The 22,846-nt window shown below is 37.2% G+C and overlaps 1 pseudogene across 1 annotated transcript; it reads left to right on the forward strand.

Moving 5' to 3' along the window:
• The first annotated feature begins 1,228 nt into the window (after window positions 1-1,228).
• LOC143622359 (uncharacterized) lies at window positions 1,229-5,345 on the forward strand (annotated as a pseudogene). The gene is made up of 4 exons (XR_013151686.1): window positions 1,229-1,335; window positions 1,428-2,239; window positions 3,120-3,885; window positions 4,907-5,345. The product of XR_013151686.1 is annotated as an uncharacterized LOC143622359 (transcript).
• The last annotated feature ends 17,501 nt before the right edge of the window (window positions 5,346-22,846 follow it).

Here is a 22,846-nt window from a genome sequence, read left to right on the forward strand (position 1 = left end):
CCCTTCTCCCCTCTATAGTAATGTCTTCTCTTCACAGTGTGTGTGTGTGTGTCTATATATATATATATATATATATATATATATATATATATATATATATATTGTTTTGATTTTTTTATTTTTGCCGTTGGTCAACAGTCATAATAAATATTCTTCCCTACTTACCGGCAACAAGTTCATGCCCCCCCCCCCACCAAATCGCCCCTCTTATCATGCAAGGAGATGGGAGGTTGTTCTCGTCCTTTACGCTTAGCCTTAGTGATACGAATTATTTTTATTTGGTTTTGTTTTATCTGTGATCATCACGACTAAAACTAAAAATAAAATAAAATGTAAGTTGTGATTTGATTAAGGGAAAATTCTCAAAATATGTATTTATGAAAACAAAGTTCTTATTTTAGGTATCATTCGTAAAATAGTTCAGAAATAGGTATTATAAACTAGTCGTGACGAATAGTTTGTAGAACCAATTAAAAGTTGTCATGTGTCCTTAAACTAACTGTAACGAGCACGTTCACTAATCAATTACTCGTCATGACTAAATAAGTTTCATGTCTCGTAATCAACGCCCACGAGTTATTTATAAATTCTTTAGTCGTGACGACTAGTTTACCTGGTTTACATTCCCTACACGAGTAGTTTATTAGTAGTTAACTCGTCGCGACTAGTTTAACCTTATAATCTATTCGTCACGACTAAAGAACTTATGAATTACTTGTCGGCGTTGATTACGAGGCATGAAACTTATTTAGTCGTGACGAGTAATTGATTAGTGAACGTGCTCGTTACAGTTAGTTTAAGGACACGTGGCAAGCTCGAATTGATTTCTACAAACTACTCGTCATGACCAGTTTATAATACCTATTTTTGAAATTTTTTACAAATGATACCTAAAACTAGAATTTTGTTTTCATAAATGCTTATTCTGGGAATTTTTCCTTTGATTAAAGGTATGCACGTTTCTAATAATTTGCTCCATTAAAAAAATAGGGTTTTATGTGTCATTGTGTAAAGCATAGGGGTAAACCATGAACATTTGCTGTAAGTTGGCCAAATGACATAAACCCTAACAAAAGCCTTCTTCAGTCATCCATGGTACAGTGATCTCATCGGAGCTCTTTGCTTAAATCCTGAGTGCTTTCAGGTAACATTTTGTATGCAAAAACATCATCTTTTTATTCACCTATTTATCTTTGATTCTGATTCATCATATCAAGAGCCATAAACAATGAATCTCAAGAACCTGTCCAGACTCACAATCAACAACGCATCAAAGCTTAATAATCGAATCAGAACTGCACGAAAAATCTGCACCAATCGATACATTACCTCTGGGTTTCAAAACCCTAAATCCCCAATTCCAATTCCTCATCTGGGTTTCAATAGATTCTTCCAATCTAGTCAGCAAACTGTTTCCATTGCGATAGGTTCTTGTCTCGGTTTGTGTGGATTATGCGAGGGAAGCTTTCCGCGGTGTATACCGAAGCCGATAAGACCGAGATTAACGCTATGCTTCAGATCATTGTGGAGAAGGTTGTGTCTGAGATGGAAGGGGATAATCTTGAACATTTTATTTTTCGCGGAAGCGGGGTCAGTGTCTGGGGATTTTAGTGAGGATTTGTGGACAACGGTTAGGGAGGTTAGCGGTGTCGTGTTGGAAGATATGAAGAAGGCGAAGAAGAAGGAGAAGATGAAGGGTTTTCTTCAGTCAGAAGAGGTTAAAGAGATGACGAGATTCGCGGGTGAGATTGGGATTCGGGGTGATATGCTGAGAGAGCTTCGGTTTAAATGGGCGCGCGAGAAGTTGGAGGATAGTGAGTTTTATGAGTCGTTGGCGCGTATGAGGAAAGACGCGGTGGAACCGGAAGTGGAGTCTCGTACTGGTGAAGGTTTTGATGGTGGTGATAAGACCGAAGGTGAAGATGGTGATGGGATCGTTTCGTTGCCTAAACGGAGTGGGAAGATAAAGTACAATATTTATGGTCTTGATCTTTCGAAACCGAAGTGGGCTGAAGTGGCTGAACAGATTCATGAAGCTGGTGGATCTGTATGGTCTCAAGAACCGAAACCGATAACTGGGAAATGCAAGATTGTTACGGAGAAGATAATATCAATGCAAGCGGATGAATATCCGTCCGCATTGATTGCTGAATGGATTGAGCTACTGCAACCTAGTAGGGTTGACTGGGTTGCACTTCTTGATAGATTGAAAGCACAGAATCATCAAACGTACATCAAGGTATTGGCTTTTTGTCTCGTTTATTTGTATTTCTTATACTAAGCATTCTTGTTAAACTTAGTGATTATGCAAGTTATCATAGTTGCCAAGTATTAGATGGTGTAAATTTGGGTTTAAAATTTGGTTTTAAAAGCGCGTACGAGGTGATTTTGATAACGCTTTTGGGGGCTTTTGGTTGTGCTTTATGCATGTGTCATGTGTTGGTTAAAATTCTTCAGAATTGGGGTAGGGCCTTTTTGTGATAATCAGGTTTTGGGTAGTTCGGGTTGGGTTATTTGGGTTTTTCTGTATGACATTGTGTGTGACAACTGATCCATATCGCATTCAGGTAGTTCGGGTTTCAACAGATTTTGTTAATAAATTGATAACAACAAACTTTTTTAAGTTATCTTTTTTTTTTTGTTTGTTTGTTTAGATTTGTTAATAAATTTTGTTTTTCAGTTTCAATAGGTTAAAAGCTGAAATAAGTTCCAAAGGAATAACCTCTAATTTATAAACATCCTAGATAATTAGGGGTGTAGCCTAACCGAGTTTTTTTCAAACTCAAGCTTTTTTAAGCTCGGATCAATTTGAGCTTTTAAGGAGTCGATTTTCAGTAGCTCGCGGTTCGTTTACACCACTAGCTAAAATGGGAATTTTATTCGGTTTGATCAAATCAATCGGTTTGTTAAACTTTATTCAAGTTAATCGGGTTGACCGACTTTTGTTTTATATCAACCGAATATCGAACAAGGTAGTTCAGTTTACCCAAAACTCGAACATTCATTTACCCAAAACCTAATTACTCGACCCAATCTACCTGTTTATGATTTGGCTCATCGTGTTTATCGGATACAGATAATCTTTGTGGTCACTGACAGTCTGACACTAAATTTTACAGGTTGCAGAACTTATACTTGATGAAACATCCTTTCAAGCTAACGTACGCGATTACTCCCAACTAGTCAATGCATATGCTAAAAACAATCATTTACCAGAAGCGGAAAGAATAATTGAAAAAATGAAGAAAAACGGCATCACACCCGACATCCTAACAAAAGCCACCATGGTCCACATGCACAGCAAATCTGGCAACTTAGACCTTGCAAAAGAAGAATTTGAAAGCTTAAAAGCCGAAGGCTTCAAGCCGGACGTTAAAGTCTACTCATCAATGATCATGGCTTATATTAACGCCGGTGACCCAAAAACCGCCGAGTCATTACTAAAAGGTCTGAATTCAAATGTCAAACCATCTGAAGAGTTGTTTCTAACGTTGATGAAGTCGTATTCGCACATCGGAGACCCGGGTTCAGCCGTCCGAGTCGTCAACATGATGAAGTTTGCGGGTTATCAACACGGTCTCGAGTCGTACGCGTGTCTTGTTGAGGCGTATAGTCGAAGTCGAACTGATGGTGTGTATGAGGCGAGAAAACACTTTGACGAGATTATTAAACTCGGATTCAAACCCGATGATAAGTGTGTTGCTAATATGATATCGGCGTATGCTAACAAGAATTGGTTGGATAAAGCATTTGAGCTTTTAATCGAGCTTGAAAAAGATGGGACCAAACTCGGGCTTGAAACGTACTCGGTGCTTATTGGCTGACTCTCAAAATTGCTCTTAATTGATGAAGCGGAAGATTTATTATTAAAGTTTAGTGAAAAAGGTGTTTCGCCTCCGCTTAATATTCAATCAATCAATCAATCATACCCAGTAAAATCCCACCGACAGCAGAGCTATAGGTAGGGTCTGGGGAGGGTGGGATGTAGGCACACCGTACCTCTATCCAAAGGAATAAAGAGGTGGCTTCCAGAGAGACCCTCGGCTCTAAGAACATGTGTATGAAGCAAAAAAAAGGAAATCAAAGTTTAACAGTTATATAAAAAGCTACTACTAATTATAATAATATTAATAATAAGGTCACAGTTTAACCGCAATATAAAAGCTAATAATAATAATAATAAAATATGTAAGGGAAATACCATTATGGTATGTGACCTAAATAAGTTAAGTCTAAGCCCTAAGGTATTCAATTCTCTCTAAAAATCCTTAACTTTAATTCTACTTCTCCACGAATTCCTATCCTCAACCATGTCCTCGGAGAGGTTTAGGTCTATCAAATCATGCCTGATCCTCTCATCCCAAGTCAATTTCGGTCGTCCTCTACCCCTCCTCCCCTCTATAGTAATGTTTTCTACGGATCTAACAGGATTCGTCGTCTGTCTTCTCTTTACATGTCCAAACCATCTCAATCTCCACTCTCTTATCTTGTCTGCTATGTTCGCCACCCCTAATCTCTCGCGAAGCACAACGTTTCTTATTCTGTCTAGTCTTGTGAGCCCATACATCCAACGTAGCATTCTCATTTCTGCTACCTCCATCTTCCACACTTGTGCCTTCTTGATGGCCCAACAATCTGTTCCATATAGCATTGCAGGTCTAACTGCCACCCTATAGAATTTTCCCTTCAGATTAGTCGGGAAACTCTTGTCGCACAATATACCTGTGGCTGCTTTCCATCTACACCATCCTACCTGAACTCGGTGGGTCACATCACTGTCTAATTTCCCATCTCTCTGTACAAATGATCCTAAATACTTGAACTTCGTTACCTGCGGGACCACCTGCCCTTCAATTGTGATGTGTGCGTCTTCACTGTCGTTTATCTCACCAAAATCACAGTGTAGGTACTCCGCCTCCACTTAATGTTCGTGTAAGTTTATTGGATATGTATGTTCGGGCCCGTGAAGAAAAGAAGACCCTTCAAGCTTTAACAGTTATTGAGGCGAATAAGGATAAGTTAACTCACGGGGAGTTTGAAAAGGTTATAGAGTTGCTTCTGAAGGGTGGGTTTAGGCAGGATGCAGAGAGGATGCTTGGGTTGATGACTGCACGGGGATTTAAGGCGTCTGACCAGTTGACTTTGAATTTAACTTTTCGGGGTTCTAATTCGTTCAGCCAAAACAGGCTGAGTATGAAATAGTTTTCTTTTAAATTTGTGGTGCTGATTGTCATGCTTGCATGAGGGATTTGTTGTTATTTGTTGGGATTGAGAGCAGGTTCATGTGTGAAATTGATTGTAACATTGAAGGATGTGCACCTCATTTTGCTACAGCTCTGCTCTATGTTTTTAGATGAATTTAATAATGACAATTAGTGTTTATGCATGCTTTGGTTTTGTTCCCATTTTTTTTAAATACCCTTTCGAGGTAGGTTGACTTCTCAACACCCGTGAATCAATTTATATTAAAATCCAGCAGTTTGACTTTACTCAGTCAAATCTCAAACCTTCACCAAATTTTCATGCATAAACATTCATCATTCAAAGTATACTTTCATCTTCTTCATGGCATGGTTGTAAAAATTGTACATATACGTCAAGTAATCACCGATTAATTGCTAGTCGGTACCTCACTGAGTAATTGCTTTTTCGTTAAAGGCGGTTAAAATTGAAAATTTTATATCTAAATGTGGTTACTTATATTTGAAAAAGTACATATAAGTTCAGTTCTAATTAGATTAATCGCTAGTCTCTATCCTACTGCTCGACTAGCTTCTAACGAGTTCTACAACACTGCTTCTTGTCCATCACGGAGTGACCCAACAAGTTCCTGGAATCATAATATTCTTGTGGATCATAGAACACCATAGCTTCATGTAAACTGTTTCTTTTTTCTTCCCTTTGGTTCCTACATATTAGTGTGTAGTTGTGTACTACGTATGGCTTCAACCTAGCCTGAAAATGAAGCCATAATAATAATTAAAAGTAACTCATAATAATAATCGAATCAAAAGCTATTTTGTAGTTATGTTCATGCCTTAACAAAATAAGTATGAAACAGTTTTAGGCAAAATATGTTTCGGGTTAACCTAACTTTGACCCGTAAAAATAATTTCATCTTTTTCCCGTAACAATTTTGGGTCAATTTGTTTCGAGTCAACCAAACTCTTGCCCGTATAAAAAGTTAAACATGTATTTCGAATGAAGTACAATAAGTTTTGGTTTGCAAAGTTTTGCGCGATAATCCAACGAACAGAAGAAGTCCACATGTCATTGGGGTTTCTTTAAAACTGATTATCTTACAAACCCTACATTAGGTTATGATTAACTTATAAAGAGCTATAAATAAGTTTAGTACGACACACAACAAAAGTGATGAAATGATGATAGATTTATAGTTTTAATAAAAAGTGGAAGGTTATGAAAGTTCTAATTAAATTCATCGAAATCAAAACAGAGAAACATCTTATTGCTGAATATGATAATAAACTACATACATATCAAAAGTTAAAAATTTGTTTTAGGTCAATACTTTCAAAAATCTAACCAAAACTGACATTGCACTTCAAACAACTCGTTTGAAGTGATACCACGCAACATAATGCATTAATTTAGTTTTTCAAAATGCCCTTGTACAGCGACCCAAGATTTTCAAAGGCTTCAAGCTAACTATCAAGTTAGGGACCTTAAAAAAAGTTTATATAAAGATTCCTCATTTACCCAGGCTCGAAACCGAATATATAAACTAAAAAGTTTATAGTTGACCGAGTTTATTTTATTTTTTTAAAGTTATATCTTGGGTTTGTAAAAAAATGTTTATGTAAAATTTACATTTCTGGCTATATTTGATGCAAATTAAGCGATAATTAGGACAGTTGTTAGTGTAAAATTTGGTGTATTAACATATTATAAAGTGATAAACTTAAAAGTAATTATTAATCTTAAATTAGGTTATATCCAACTTTGAAAGAAAAAAAATCGTTGAAATGATATAATAATTATTAATTAATATTGTAATATATTAGTTTTATGATAAAAATATGGGACCTCAATAAATGTGTGGCCTCAAACTCTTGCTTGGGTCACCAACACTATTGGGCCGGCAGTGCCGTTATTTGAATTCGTTAACCCGAACCTACTTAATTTAATGTGAACCCAAAATATCAAAATCTTAGAAGATACCCAAATTGCCCTTTCTAGTCAAAAATAACCCATATTAGCTTTGACCCGTTTGAAACCTGCCCAAAATAACTCAGATTAACTTTTTTTAGCCTAGTCAATTGCTTTGACATGTATTCTACTCTTTCAAAATGCTGACCCGTAATATTTAACTCATTTATCTATCCACGGTCTAAAACAAATCATTATAGAGCGGTATGGACTTTTATAAGTTACGAATGAAACTGGAAGAATTTAAATTTTCTATTCTTGCAAGTAAAGAGAATTTTTGAAGGTGCTAAAAGATTATTTTAAATTTTGACAAAAGGGATAATATACATAAGGAAACCGAAAGGGTTGTTCTTGGAAGGTTTGGTGACGTAGATTTCGTTGCTTCTTACAAAGAACTGTTACTTCGAGCGTGACAAACCAAGGTGGGTTTTTTTGTATTATGCCGTTTGATTGAAGCATATGCTTCCTAGTTCCTACAATATGCATGTCAACGGAAGTTAGTTTTGCCAACGGCGATGAATATTGCAAGTTATGCAATTTCAAAATCAGTATAACAACTTGAATCTTGTAAGTCATGAATCAGTAATAATAATAATATAGTGTTCTTTTCTTTAGAGCTCCATAATCATCAAAACTAAGTTTAAAAGATTCTGTCTGATGCCTTGAAGCAGTTTAACAACATCAGCCAATTAGATAATTGCACGATGTTCTTGTTCTTCCACCAAAAATGATATCTGAGAAGCAAGGATCTTTACCGGTTCATGTTCGTGTAGATTCGTTTCATGTAGCTAGTCATGAGCAGGTTGATGTGAATTCTGCTGTAAGAAAAGCCATGGAAAATGCTCAAGAAAGTATACGGATTGCAATGGAATCCGTTGGTAGGAAGCAGGACGGCCTTAAAACCTTTTCAAATAAAAGATTCAAAGATAGCTTTAACGGTGATGCAACTGCAGCCACTTCATCTCAAGTTTTTACAGATTTCTTGGATGCTAAGAAGCTTTCTGTTGCAAAGATGATTATGGATGAAATAAATGGAAAAATTGTAGAATTAACTAGAGAATGCTCGATACCGGTTACGGGTGAAACAGAATCCAGACCTGATGATGATTCAGCTCAAAAAGATGAATATGTAGCTGACGCAGAAACAACAATAAAGAGTGAGACAGCAACCTTTTCATTATATAAAATGTTTGTAGATGACTATCAAGCCAAGATCCAGGTGGAAGATCAGAATGATAATGATAATGAGAATGCATTCAAGAATAAGAAACAAGATAAGGTTGTTGGACAAAAAGATGTTGAAAATGCAGAAAATGATATAGGGATCGACGAGGTTTTTGAATGGGTGGATGATCAGAATGATAATGATAATGAGAATGCATTCAAGAATAAGAAACAAGATAAGGTTGTTGGACAAAAAGATGTTGAAAATGCAGAAAATGATATAGGGATCGACGAGGTTTTTGAATGGCTTGAACACGAGAACGAATCGAAAGACGATCATGACACTGAAATATTCCACAAACAAGGAAAGAGTGAGAAGTGTTGTGACCATTGTGAGCTGAAAACAGAAACAAATGCGTCTGATGATAGTGAGGTAAGACAGGAAAACAATGAGAAATCAGCAGGTGATGATAATGTTATAGAGGAAATATTAAGTGAAAAAGAAAAATGTATTATAAAGACTTTCATGGATCAAACTGCATCTGAAGCAAACGATATGGGTTGTGTGAAGACTGATGCTGATGAATCCAACAAACAAAAGACAGTGTCAGGACAAGATCATTTTAGAAGGATTTATGAAGAAGCAGCTGCTAAAGAAAGGGAATGGGTCAAAAACAAGCTAGCAATTGAGAAGGCAGTTTCTGAAGCTCGTGACCGGGCCTCTGCAGAAGACCGTGAGTGAGCTGAACGCCAAAGGGCTGCTGTTAAAGAAGCTATAGAGGAAGCTAGACAAAGAAAGATGGTTGAGGCCCGTGAAACGGTTGCAAAGTCCAAACATAAAAAAGCAGAATGGGCTGCAGTCGGAAGAGCCGCATCAGAGGCCCGTCAACGGGCTCTAGAGAAAGCAATGCATCAGAGGACTGTTTCTGTAAGTAACGAAACATTAAAGTTATTATTTTTATATAAGGGTAAATTGCAGTTTCCATTCTTTATGTATGTGGTACGTGGTAACTTGCAGATTGTGCTTTTATACTCCAATACATGCATACAAAAAACGTCGTTGAAATTCATATGTTGTCACACTTTTTGTACTTTCCACAAACTAGTATTAATTTTTAAAATTGGCCATTTTGCCCTTACAACCAAATAATAAAATGCGTGATTTTCAGAATTTCATTTTGCCCTTACACGTGTTGGTTTTTAGTTGTAAATTGTAACGGTAAAATGGTCATTTAAAAACAAAGAAAAGTTAACACCAGCAAGTGAAAAATACGAGAAGCGTGACAACACATAAACTTCATGAATGTTTTTTTTCGTACTTATTGAAGTTAAATGACATAATCTGCAAGTTGCCACATACATTAAAGATGAAAATTGTAATTTACCCTTTATATTATTATTGTTATTTATGTTGTTCTTCCAGAATTTAAACACTTCTGGATCAGCTTTGAGAACCAAAGCAAAGTTAGACAAGCACAACAGGATCATGGAAAGAGTGGTACGTGATGCTTTTCTCCATTTTTGACATAATGGTATACGCGTGTATGCACATGCAGTTAGTTACTCGTTAAATTGGTGGTTTCTTTCATAGGCTAAAGCGCTTGCAGAAAAAGATAAGCGAGATCAACTTGCACAAAAGGAACAAGCTGAGAGAAATGTAACGGTCCTTGGTTAAATAGGAACGATTTACCGGTTTTTTATCCTATATATTTTTTTTAATGTTTCCGTATCCGGTTTTATTTCAGCGTTTAGCAGAAAATCTTGATGCCGAGATCAAAAGATGGTCTAACGTAAAAGAAGGGAATTTGCGCGCATTGCTTTCAACACTACACTATGTATGTACAAGCTTCCAATTCAAACACATAACTCATGGTTGTAGTTAGAGGTGGTAAAATGGACGGTTGAGAAGTTGGGTTGGTCTAATCACAACACACAATTTAATCCTTTTTTTTACTTTATCCGAAACCCGATCCGTTCCGGTCAATATTTCTGGTCAGCATGGCTATTCAAGTGATTTTCACTATAAATTATAACCCAAAAAATGGATCAGAATTGCAGCCTTGAACATATGTCACCCTAGGATGTTTAAGTAACTTGTTGAGCTTACTGCAGATTCTTGGACCTGATAGTGGTTGGCAACCAGTGTCATTGGCACACATTATGACTACTAGTGATGTAAAGAAAGCTTACAGAAAAGCTACTCTTTGTGTTCATCCTGACAAGCTGCAACAATGAGGCGCAACTAGAGGTGGTCAAAAAAACCGGTTACGGAACCGGTTTGGCCGGTTTAACCGAAAACCGGTTTTTTAAAAACCGGTTTTTTTAAAAACCGGTTTGACCGGTTTACGTAACCGGTTTACGTATCGGTTATAAGTTTTGGACCCAAAACCGGTTTTATAACCGGTTATAAAAAAAACCGGTTTTTTTTAATAACCGGTTATTAAAAAACCGGTTAACCGGTTTTTAAAATAACCGGTTATTACCGTTATAAAAAAAACCGGTTAACCGGTTTTTTAATAACCGGTTTTCGAACGTTACCAAACGGCCTTATAGCCGTTTTTTTGTGTTTTTGACCGTTTTTTAGCCGTTTTTTTTTGGTTTTTTTACCATTTTACCCCCACAAACATCTATATATAGTTTAGGTTGGGTATTGGTTAGATCACACTTGATTATACAACTCCAAAAGCTCTAAACGTTTATTTCATACGCGATTATACAACTCCAAACGCTCTTCTTTCGTAGTCGTTTATTTCATACTCGAGTATACCACTCTTAATTCGTAGTCGATTATCATGGCCTCCCAAAGTGCTGCTTCATCGGTCAACATGGGTGCCTCGAACACGGGAGAAACCGTCGTTCGGGTCATCCCCACGAAACGAAACCAAGATATTTGGCAACATTTCGACCTATGCGAAATGTCTAACGGAACCCAAAAAGCTAGATGCAAACATTGTTTGAAGTTTTATAACAAAGAAGCAAACTCCAGTTTAAGAGCTCATGTAGAAAAGCCCTCTTGCAAGGTCTTGAAGGACGAATCCGGAAGTAGTTCGCAGCCGGAGATGACGAATCAAGGAACGGTGTTTACGTACGACCTTGAAGCGGTACGTCAACAGTTTGGCAACTTTGTGATTCAACAATCACTTCCTTTCAACCACTTCGACAACCCTCAATTCACGCAGATGATGCAAACGTATGTTCAACCACGCTACCAACACGTAAGTCGTTCGACCCTTAGAAGAGATATGCTTAAAGCATGGAAAAACGCTAAATCCGAACTAATTTCATACTTTTCAAACTTACAAACTGGTGTGAACTTAACCACGGATGTGTGGTCGGTACCTAATGGTTCGCCCGACTCATACATTTGTGTGACGGCTCATTGGGTTGACCCCCGGTCGTGGCAAATGATGAAACGAACCGTTGCGTTTCAATTGTTTGATTACCCGCACACGGGTAGAAATATTTTTAAACTCTTGGATAAAGTCATTCGACAATACAAGATTGAAGATAAAATCTTTTCAATATCGTTTGATAACGCGTCCAACAATACGGCCGCGGTTGGCCATTTAAAATTAAAGTATAAACCTATCTGTGATGGAGCGTTTTTTCATAGCCGATGCATTGCACATATTATCAACTTGGCCGTGCAAGATGGGTTAAACGTGATCGAAACGCAAAGAAACAATTTTAAAAGAATGTTACGAGATGTTTTTAGCAACAATTCAACATTTTCAAGATACAAAAAATTTTGTGAAGAAGCTAACTGTCAATGGTTGGGGCCTAACTGGGATTGTCCAACAAGATGGAACTCGACTTGTGAAATGTTTGAGAAAGCCATCCAACAAAAACAATCGTTAATTGCGTTTCATCAAATTTTGTCAAATAGGGGTAAATGTGCACCGTACGATCCTAGAAACTGGTTATTGATTGAGATCGTTACGGAGGTTCTTCAAATTTTTAAATCTTGCACAAGTAGTTTATCCGGGGTTTACTATCCAACAAGCCCCATTGCTTTACCAAAAATTGCTGTCATGTGCACAAAGTTGAGTGACCTTCATTGTAGGGGTGCACCTTATTTTGATATGGGTGTAAAAATGAAAGAAAAATTTAAAAAATATTTTCAAGAACTACCCGCTGTTTTGACCTGTGCTGCTGCGTTAAACCCTTGCATCAATGTTGGTGGTGTTGAAGCTTTAATAGAAAAAATTTGTGATGAGCTAGGGTTAAACGACGATCAAAACCCCTATTATAGCCAAACTTTAAAGAATGATTTCAACACCACCTTGGCAAACATGTATGATGTTTACCTTACAAGATACGGGTCGTCTTCCCAAATTCATGACTCGTTAAGAGCTGTTGCCCAATCCCAATCCCAAACCGACCTTGAAATGGGGATGTACTACATGATTTGGGAAGACGCCGGTAAACGTCAAAGGGTAAACACCCCAAGCAGTGAACTTGGAAGGTATGGTGGTACCAACTTTGTGAAACACATGACTCCGGATGAATTTAGAAGTCTTGATTTGCTGGCTTGGTGGAGAGGTAAGGAGGATGAGTTTCCGATCCTCGCCGCCATGGCCAAAGATTTACTAACGGTCCAAGCTTCCACGGTAGCTTCGGAGTCTGCTTTTTCTGTTTCTGGCAGGGTTATATCGATTAGGAGGACTCGACTCACTCCACCAGCTGTAGAGATGTCGATTTGCTACAAGGATTACTTGGACTCTTTAGACAGGGCACAACATCAACGCTCACTCGAGGGGGAAATGGACTATGAGGCGGCCTTGTATGAAGACGAGGTCAATCAAGGACACACTCAACCAATGACCGATGAAGAAGCCGCGTACGACGATTACCTAAGGAATAGCTCGGGATCGGGTAGCGAAGAAAATGAGTAACAAACATCAACTTGTTAATGTAATCGTGTCTAAACATTCTTTAATGTTTGTATTTTTGAGTTACGAATATGCGATAACGATTTAATGTTTGTATTTTTAATGTAAAAGCTATAAATGAAAGTTATGTGTTTTTAATCTTCCAAGCAAAGAATGCTAACAACGAAACCCTAAACCCTAAAGCAAAAAAAAAAAAAAAAAAAAAAAAAAAAAAAAAACCGGTTAACCGGTTAGACCGGTTTTTAAAAACCGGTTATAAAAAAACCGGTTTAATAACCGGTTCTAACCGGTTTCTAAACCGGTCCAAACCGGTTTGGCCGGTTTGAGTTTTCAGCAATAATAACCGGTTAATAACCGGTCCGGTTATTAACCGAACCGGTTTTTTTCTGGATAAAAAAAACCGGTCCGGTTAAAAACCGAACCGGTTTTTTCAAAAAAACCGATTTGTGCACCTCTAGGCGCAACCATTCAACACAAGTATATATGCGAGAAAGTGTTTGATCGTTTAAAGGTTCATAATTTTTCTTCTGTCCTTCACTGTTTTATGAGCATGCTATTAGGGAATTATCAATTAGTATAAATGAGAAGTTTGGTGTCACAGGAAGTTTTTCTAAGCTTTTTGTACATAAGATATATTTGTGGATGAAAGGTATGAACTAATTCTTTGATGGAGTGGCTTGTGTAGTTTTCGTAAGGTCAGCTTGTTGTGGCACTAGGGTTCCAACTCCCCTATAGGCATGGTAATGCTTTTTTTTTATTAGAAAATAAAAGTTTGTGGTCACTTTTTTTTAATTAGAAAATAAAAGTTTGTGGTCACTTTTGTGGCGTGACCAGTGTCCGCTTCGAACTCATGGGAATATTTTTTTTGTTTGGATTATATAATAAAGTGACATAATTGAATGACAACATAAAATAAGTTTTGTGTAAATCAAAAAAACTTGCTTGCTATCCATGTACGTAACTCATGTCCTAAATTTGTTGTCAAAACTCATCTAAAATAATAATTTTTTATTGTATTAAGTTAAAGTAAAATTAGTTGCACCTGCTAAATTTTCAACATTTCAAAAGAATTAACAGATTCGGCCCGACGCAACGCGCCGGGTTAAAATACTGGGTTCACATATTGCGCGAGTTACACAATATTAACTTTGTGTTGATGTAAGAAACTAATACTTAGGTCTTGTCAAATACAACACCCATTATGTTCAATAACATATAACTAACTATAACCAACCCTTGTAATGCTCAGCTTATTCAATGGTGTCTACCCAATCATGGATTCATAAGCCATAACTAAATGGTTTAAAGTTATCATTTGTAGTTTGTATATAGTATTAATGTTTAGAATTGTGTATGTACCAGACAGCATGGAAGAAATTCAACTCTGAGGAGAGAGAAGTTGGTGAGTTAAGTATGTAAACTCCAAGCATTTATAAGCCTCATGATCTCAAGCAAGAGGTCCCTGAGAAGTGGCAAAGTGTGTTAAGCTGAAACGTGGAATAAGTTGGTGTGTTGTGATTGTCAGTAAATGTTTATTCAACTATATTTTTTATGTTTGTTACAATGTTGTAATATCCTAAAATAAAAATAAAAAAAAAGAAAAAGAATTGTTCAATGCAATGGGGGATATGATGTAATAGTTGAAAATGATGACACAGAAAGAGAGAAAGAGATGAAGAAGGGAAGGAAAATTCTATTATCTCATAATGAAAAATTATAGATACAAAAAACAAATAAACTATATATACACACCACACATACACGGCGTATATGTAAAATGACGTGTAAGTTATACGCCGTATAACATTTCATCAAGCGTATAATATATACGCTAACACCCCCCTCAAGTTGGAGGTTGAGAAAACCCCAACTTGCATAAAAACGAAAATGAGGCCCTGGCAAGTTCTTTGTAAAAATGTCAGCAAGCTGATCTTTTGTGTTTATATGCACCAAAGTCACTAAGCCCTCTTGTAACTTTTCGCGAACAAAATGACAATTTATTTCAATGTGCTTAGTCTGCTCATGAAAGACAGGATTATTTGCAATATAGATTGCAGCCTGACTATCACATTTGAGTGTGACAGGAGTAATGTTAGGAACATTGAACTCTGAGAGAAGTCTTGTCAACCAGGCAAGTTCGGCAGTCACACGTCTAAGAGATTGGTACTCAGCTACAGCTAAGCTCAAAGAAATAGTAGGCTTCTTCTTAGATTTCCAAGAAATCGGAGAGCCCCCAAGTGAAACATAAACACCACTAACCAAGCGGCAAGTATTATGACAAGCTGCCCAATCCGAATCACAGAATGCCTGCAGAGCAAAGGAAGGATTATTGTTGAAGAATAATCCGTGAGATAAAGTTCCTATGAGAGAGTGGGAAGCGTTGCATTCCAATGAGACATCCTCGAATCTTGCATGAATTGACTTAGATATTGAACAGCAAAAGCAATGTCAAGTCTTATGTGAGTAAAGTAATTAAGTTTACCAACAAGTTTCATGTATCGTAAAGGGTCATCAAGAACACCCTCATGAGCTTTAAGTTGTAAATGATGAGACAATGGAAAGTTGGTGACCAAAAGATTGGAAGTATCAAATTCGGAAGGCATGTCTTTAGCAAACTTGCGTTGACACATGATAACACTTTTTGTAGTATAAAGAACCTCCACTCCCAAAAAAACAATTAAGACTTCCCAGATCTTTAATTTTAAAAGATGAATCCAGGCAAGTCTTGAGATTATTGATCTCTTCCAGATTGTTCCTAGTAACTAAAATGCCATTGACATATACAACGATATAAACCACTGATAATCCCATAGACTTTGAAAATAAGGAATGGTCATTTTGAGAACCCACATACCCTCTTGACTTTAATGTGGGACACAATATGCTTTAATCAAACGGTCATCGTTTAAGGCATTATCTTGGAGGGCTGGAGGACTCGATCGAGATGGAGGAAACTCCTCTCAATCCATCGCTTTGAATCATCACACAAGTTCTTGAGTAAGGACTCAAGTGCCGAATTTGTATATTCTATCATATTTTTATTTTTAATTTATTTTATTTTTCTCTGAGTCACTAACAATAGTTTTTCGTTGTTTTGTTTTGTGTCGTCGAGTTGTTTTCAAGAAATCATTACTATCATCAAGGAGTCAACAAGGAATCAGAGTTCCAGGTAAGTTTTGCACGAAAAAATGACATAAAATGGGTATAGGAAGGCTTGGTAACTTCTCAAAAAAAATTTCTAAGGCATTAAGGTTCCAAAAACACAAAAACTCTTTCGAAATTAGCCCTCGCCACGCCGTGCGACGAGGGTTTGGATCCTATCCGCGCAACGAGGCTAAGATATGCACCAGAAACCACTACGCCGCGCTACGTGCCAGGTAAGGGGAGCCTCGTGGCGCAGCGTTGTAAGACCACGAAACCCGGGAGTCAAACAGTTGGTTATCATACCCAAATATTTATAAGTAAATGTCAAAAACAGTTTCAATTCATTAAAAGCACGTCTAGAGTTACATACAGCGGAAAATATTCAAGTACAAGACCCAAAACCGGGAAATATGCCCAAAAACCAAATTTTTAAATACATATAGTAATGAAAGAAAAAGAAAACAATTTGTTTTATTAAATTCTTCGACTAGATATGCCTTCAACCATCCAGGTATTCTCGAGCACTTCCAAACGGTAATTCCCAACTTCTCAACCTGAAAATCAATCTAGCATACACACAAAGTCAGCTTAAGCTGAGTGAGTTCATGTCTTTTTAATAAACAAAATTTATAAATCAGTTTAAATTAATAAATATAAAAATAGTAGAGAAAATAATAAATAAATAAACGATTTTCCTCGGTCAAACACGCAAACACGGGCCTCCTCACCACGAGTCTTCCTCGAGTAATATATTTGACCCGGTCGTGGAAAAAAAAAATAAACGTGTGACACGAGCCTCCCCACCATAAGTCTTCCTCGAGTAATATATTTGACTCGGTCATGGTTCAACAAAACCAAAACACGTAATATGGGCATCCCCACCACGAGTAAAGAATCGAGTAATATATATGGCCCGATTACAGTTTAGCAAAACGGCGGGCCTCCTCACCACAAGTCACGAGACACGAAGTCAATGACTCAAGTAATATATTTGGCCTGCCCTAACATAAACATGCAACACGGGCCTCCTCATCTCGAGTCTTCCTCGAGTAATATATTTGACCCGGTCACAGTTTATAAAAAAAATACACATCAATAGACACATCTACATACATCTTATCTAATCAATCAACCAAATAACATCATCACGCGTAAACTATAAATAATATATAGTTTAGGAATTAATACAAGATCTAATAATATCCTCAAGCATGGACTATAGATATATATAATTTTCAGAAATATATGATTATATACGAGTCTAATAATATCCTCAAGCATAGACTATAAATTATATATATAATTTCATAAATATATAATCATAAACGAGTCTAAATAATATCCTCAATCATAGACTATAAATGATATATAACTTTCAGAAATATATAATTATAAGTGCATGCAATATCATCCAAATAGTTTAAATGAGTAAAATCGTAGTAAGGTGTGTATGCTAGCCCGAAACGTAAAAAGATTAAAAAGGGCATCATGAAACTCACCTGACACAAGTCACACAAGTACCAACGAGCTAGAGAACCTCTAAGTAATTCCACAAATCAAAAGCCTGTTGGGTTACACACAGCAATTACTATTTAAACCGTACCGACTCGCTTATTATATGAGACGCTCTAACATGATCTAATTGCCCCGAAGCCTTACCAATACTAATTTCAATTACATTAGCCTCAGAGGCCTTTAATTTACCAAAACCACCCTTGGATAAAACCGGGGACAAAAGGGGTTTCTAAACTACACCCGGTTTACGTTAATTGTGTCGAATTCGTGCATTAATGAGTCTCTTAAGTAATCACTAACCAAACCAGACCCGTTTAGATAAAATTTTCTGTTATTACAGTCCATAAGTCTACACGACACTACACATGTTGAATGGGTTGGCAATTCCCTTATACAACGCACGAATTGCCGATTAAGCGAGAATTCGTGTTCTACCGAACCGTTCGAGCAATCACTAACCAATTCAAGCCCGTTTAGAAAAAATTTAATACTTTTACAGCCAATAAGTCCCCAAGACACTACACGAGCTGAATGGGTCGGCAATTCCCTTGTACAACGCACGAATTACCGTTTAAGCGATAATTCGCGCTCTATCGAACCGTTCAAGCAATCACCAACCAATTCATCTCCGTTTTATTAAAAATTAATATTTTCACAGCCCGTTTATCATATTAATAATACACAGTCTGAATTGGTTGTTAATTCCCTCAAACAACACGCGAAACGCAACAACTAACAATTTAAACGACCGAAATCCTAGTTTTCGAACTAACGACAATTGACCAACCTAACCAATTCCAATGACCATGATAATTTAGATATGATACTAAATACATACCTTAGAATCCAACAGAAGCAAAATCCCTAATCTCGAACTTCACAAGGTTCCCAATCTGTACAATCGACGTGCTCACTTGTGTAAAAATAACCTATAAATAATATTAACCAAAAAACGTATTCAAACCTCATTCTCGAAAAATTTCTCATATCCCATAATCATACCAAAAAATACATAAAAGATTCACCGAGTCATTCCTTCGAGTATAAGTTATTTGAACCCATATGCACAGCATCCTAAACTGCCGGCGCGAACGAAAGAAACCGAAACGTTCATAACCTGACCATAAGAACTCTGATTCGCGCTTATCACATATCCACGAACTCATCTCGACATGCCGAACCTTAAAAAATTACTTTTGCAGGCTGCAACTGCACCTACAGCTATCAGAACTGAAAACAAACTCCAGGTTTGTTCGGTTTTACACGTTAACAATCAAATAACTCGAAACCCTATCAAACGAACTCCATTTTGGGCAAATAATATATGCACGCATTCGCCTTGACATCCCAGACCTAAGAAAATTATTTTCATAGGCTGAACCTGACCCTACAGCTGTCAGAACAGAAAACAAACTACAGGTTCGTTCGGTTTTGCGAGTTAACAGTCAAATAACTCGAAATCCTTTCAAACGAACTCTGTTTCAGGCAAATAATATATCCACGAGCTTGTCTCGACATCCCGGACCTAATAAAATTACTTTCATATGCTGTACCTGACCCCACAACTGTTAGAACAGAAACCAAACTTCAGGTTTGTTCGGTTTTACGCATTAACAGTCGCATAACTCGAAACCCTATCAAACGAACTCCGTTTAGGGCAAATAATATATCCACGCATTCGCTCAATGATCCCCATCAAAGCCACCAGTTCCCGCCACCAGAAATTGCCGTCACCGTCGCCGTAAAACTAAACAGTCCACCAAAAGCTGAACCATCAATCGGAATACGAACTCTTTCTTGTTTTGCTCATAACTTGGTCATACGAACTCGAAATTATGCAAATAATATATCCACGCGGTCGCGCCACCGATCACTATGACCGTGTACCATCGCCGTTGCTGGCCGCGGCCAGAGCATTCGCCAAAAGCCAAACAGCCGCCGGAAACCTGAAACTTATCCGGAATCGAACCCTTTCTTGTTTTGCTCATAACTTGGTCATACAAACTCGAAATTAAGAAAATAATATATCCACGCACCGCATCGCCGAGCACTACGACACTTTACAATTTCCGCCATTGGCCGCCGCCAGAACAGTGGCCGGAAAACCCAAACAGTGGCCGGATTTTAACCTAACCGAAGAATTCGATCAAATAACTAGCAATGGCAACGAGTTAGAGATGAAAAAAATGTTCCATGGGTTAGAACAAACTTGGAATTCATTGAAAATAGCTTAGGGATGGCTGGAATAATAAAATAAATTGATGAAGGTGGGCGGCTAAAAATAGTATAGGTTTAGAATATTTACAAGACTTGTCCACCTACTTGCTAAATGGGTTAACTTGTTCCTAAAGCTTAGTAAATGGACTTTTAAGAATTACCAAGAGACCACTCAACCTAAAAGATCAAATCCCGCCTAACATACAAACTTCTATAAATGCTTAAGCTGAATAACGAAAATTTTCGGGTGTTACAAGTTCACCCTTCTTACAATAGGATTCGTCCCTAAATCCTGTTGTAACAGGAACGGATACGGATAGCGACAAAACCTAATCACCTAATCATACAAGAAAATGGTAGAGACAAAATTTATACCGTCCCCCGAGCCAAACAGGAACAAAACCAGTAGCTCAACAAGTAAAAGGATATCTAGAATGATAGCAGGCTATATCTTATCCCTATAAAGACAGAATTCTAACACAGTCAAACACAAGTAGTATTTAGGACATGAAAGGTAATGGTAAACTGCTAATAATGTTGATCAAATATGATTAGTTGTTTACTTTACCTGCACGTCCTAGCCACCCCCTATTCTTAACCATATTAGCATCCTATCCCACACTTAAACAATTTATGAATACAAAGAAGTTCTAATACTTATAAAAACAAAAGGTTACCTCTTTGCGTGTAGCTACCCACGGTTGGCATTTCTGGTCATTCCCTTAACAGTTCGAGTCCAAGCATCAGATGATGCCCGAATCCCTCGAACCTTGGCTCTGATACCAACTTCCCGAAACCTAGGAGTCAAACAATTGGTCATCATACCCAAATATTTAAAAGTAAATGTCAAAAACAGTTTCAATTCATTAAAAACACGTCTAGAGTTACATGTAGCGGAAAATATTCAAGTACAAAACCCAAAACCGGGAAATATGCCCAAAATCCAAATTTTTAAATTCTTCGACTAGATATGCCTTCAACCATCTGGGTAGTCTCGAGCACTTCCAAGCGGTAATTCCCAACTTCTCAACCTAAAGTCAATCTAGCATACACACAATGTCAGCTTCAGCTGAGTGAGTTCATGCCTTTTTTATAAACAAAATTTATAAATCATTTTTAATTAATAAATATAAAAATAGTAGAGAAAATAATAAATAAATAAACAATTTTCCTCGGTCAGTCACGCAAACAAGGGCCTCCTCATCACGAGTCTTTCTCGAGTAATATAATTGACCCGATTACGGTTTAGCAAAACGGCGGGCCTCCTCACCACGAGTCACGAGACACAAAGTCAAGGACTCGAGTTTTATATTTGGCCCGCCCTAACATAAACATGCAACACAGGCCTCCTCACCTCAAGTCTTCCTCGAGTAATATATTTGACCTGATCATAGTTTATCAAAAAAATACACATCAATAGACACACCTACATACATCTTAGCCAATCAATCAACCAAATAACATCATCACGCGTAAACTATAAATAATATATAGTTTAGGAATTAATACAAGATCTAATAATATCCTCAAGCATGGACTATAGATATATATAATTTTTAGAAATATTTGATTGTATACGAGTCTAATAATATCCTCAAGCATAGACTATAAATTATATATATAATTTCATAAATATATAATCATAAACGAGTCTAAATAATATCCTCAAGCATAGACTATAAATGATATATAACTTTCAGAAATATATAATTATAAGTGCATGCAATATCATCCAAATAGTTTAAATGAGTAAAATCGTAGTAAGGTGTGTATGCTAGTCCAAAACGTAAAAAGATTAAAAAGGCATCATGAAACTCATCTGACACAAGTAACACAAGTACCAATGAGCTAGAGAACCTCTAAGTAATTCCACAAATCAAAAGCCTGTTGGGTTGCACACAGCAATTACTATTTAAACCGTACCGACTCGCTTATTCTATGAGACGCTCTAACATGATCTAATTGCCCCGAAGCCTTACCAATACTAATTTCAATTACATCAGCCTCAGAGGCCTTTAATTTACAAAAACCACCCGTGGATAAAACCAGGGACAAAAGGGGTTTCCAAACTACACCCGATTTTCGTTAATTGTGTCGAATTCGCACGTTAATGAGCCGTTTAAGTAATTACCAACCAAACCAGGCCTGTTTAGATAAAATTTGCGGTTATTACAGTCCATAAGTCCACATGACACTACACAAGCTGAATGGGTCGGCAATTCCCTTGTACAACACACGAATTGCCGATTAAGCGAGATTTCGTGTTTTCCCGAACCGTTTGAGCAATCACCAACCAATTCTGGCCCGTTTAGATAAAATTTAATATTTTTACAGCCAATAGGTCCCACGACACTACACGAGATGAATGGGTCGGCAATTCCCTTGGACAACGCACGAATTACCGTTTAAGCGAGAATTCGCGCTCTACCGAACCGTTCAAGCAATCACCAACCAATTCATCTCCGTTTTATTAAAAATTAATATTTTCACAGCCCGTTTATCATATTAATTATACACAGTCTGAATTGGTTGTTAATTCCCTCAAACAACACGCGAAACGCAACAACTAACAATTTAAACGACCAAAATCCTAGTTTTCGAACTAACGACAATTGACCAACCTAACCAATTCCAATGACCATGATAATTTAGATATGATACTAAATAAATACCTTAGAATCCAACGGAAGCAAAATCCCTAATCTCAAACTTTACAAGGTTCCCAATCTGTGCAACCGGTGCGC

Source organism: Bidens hawaiensis, unplaced genomic scaffold, assembly GCF_021521415.1.
Source record: "Bidens hawaiensis isolate Kalapana, Puna unplaced genomic scaffold, B.hawaiensis_p1.1 tig00003126_1, whole genome shotgun sequence".
Taxonomy (NCBI): Eukaryota; Viridiplantae; Streptophyta; class Magnoliopsida; order Asterales; family Asteraceae; genus Bidens; species Bidens hawaiensis.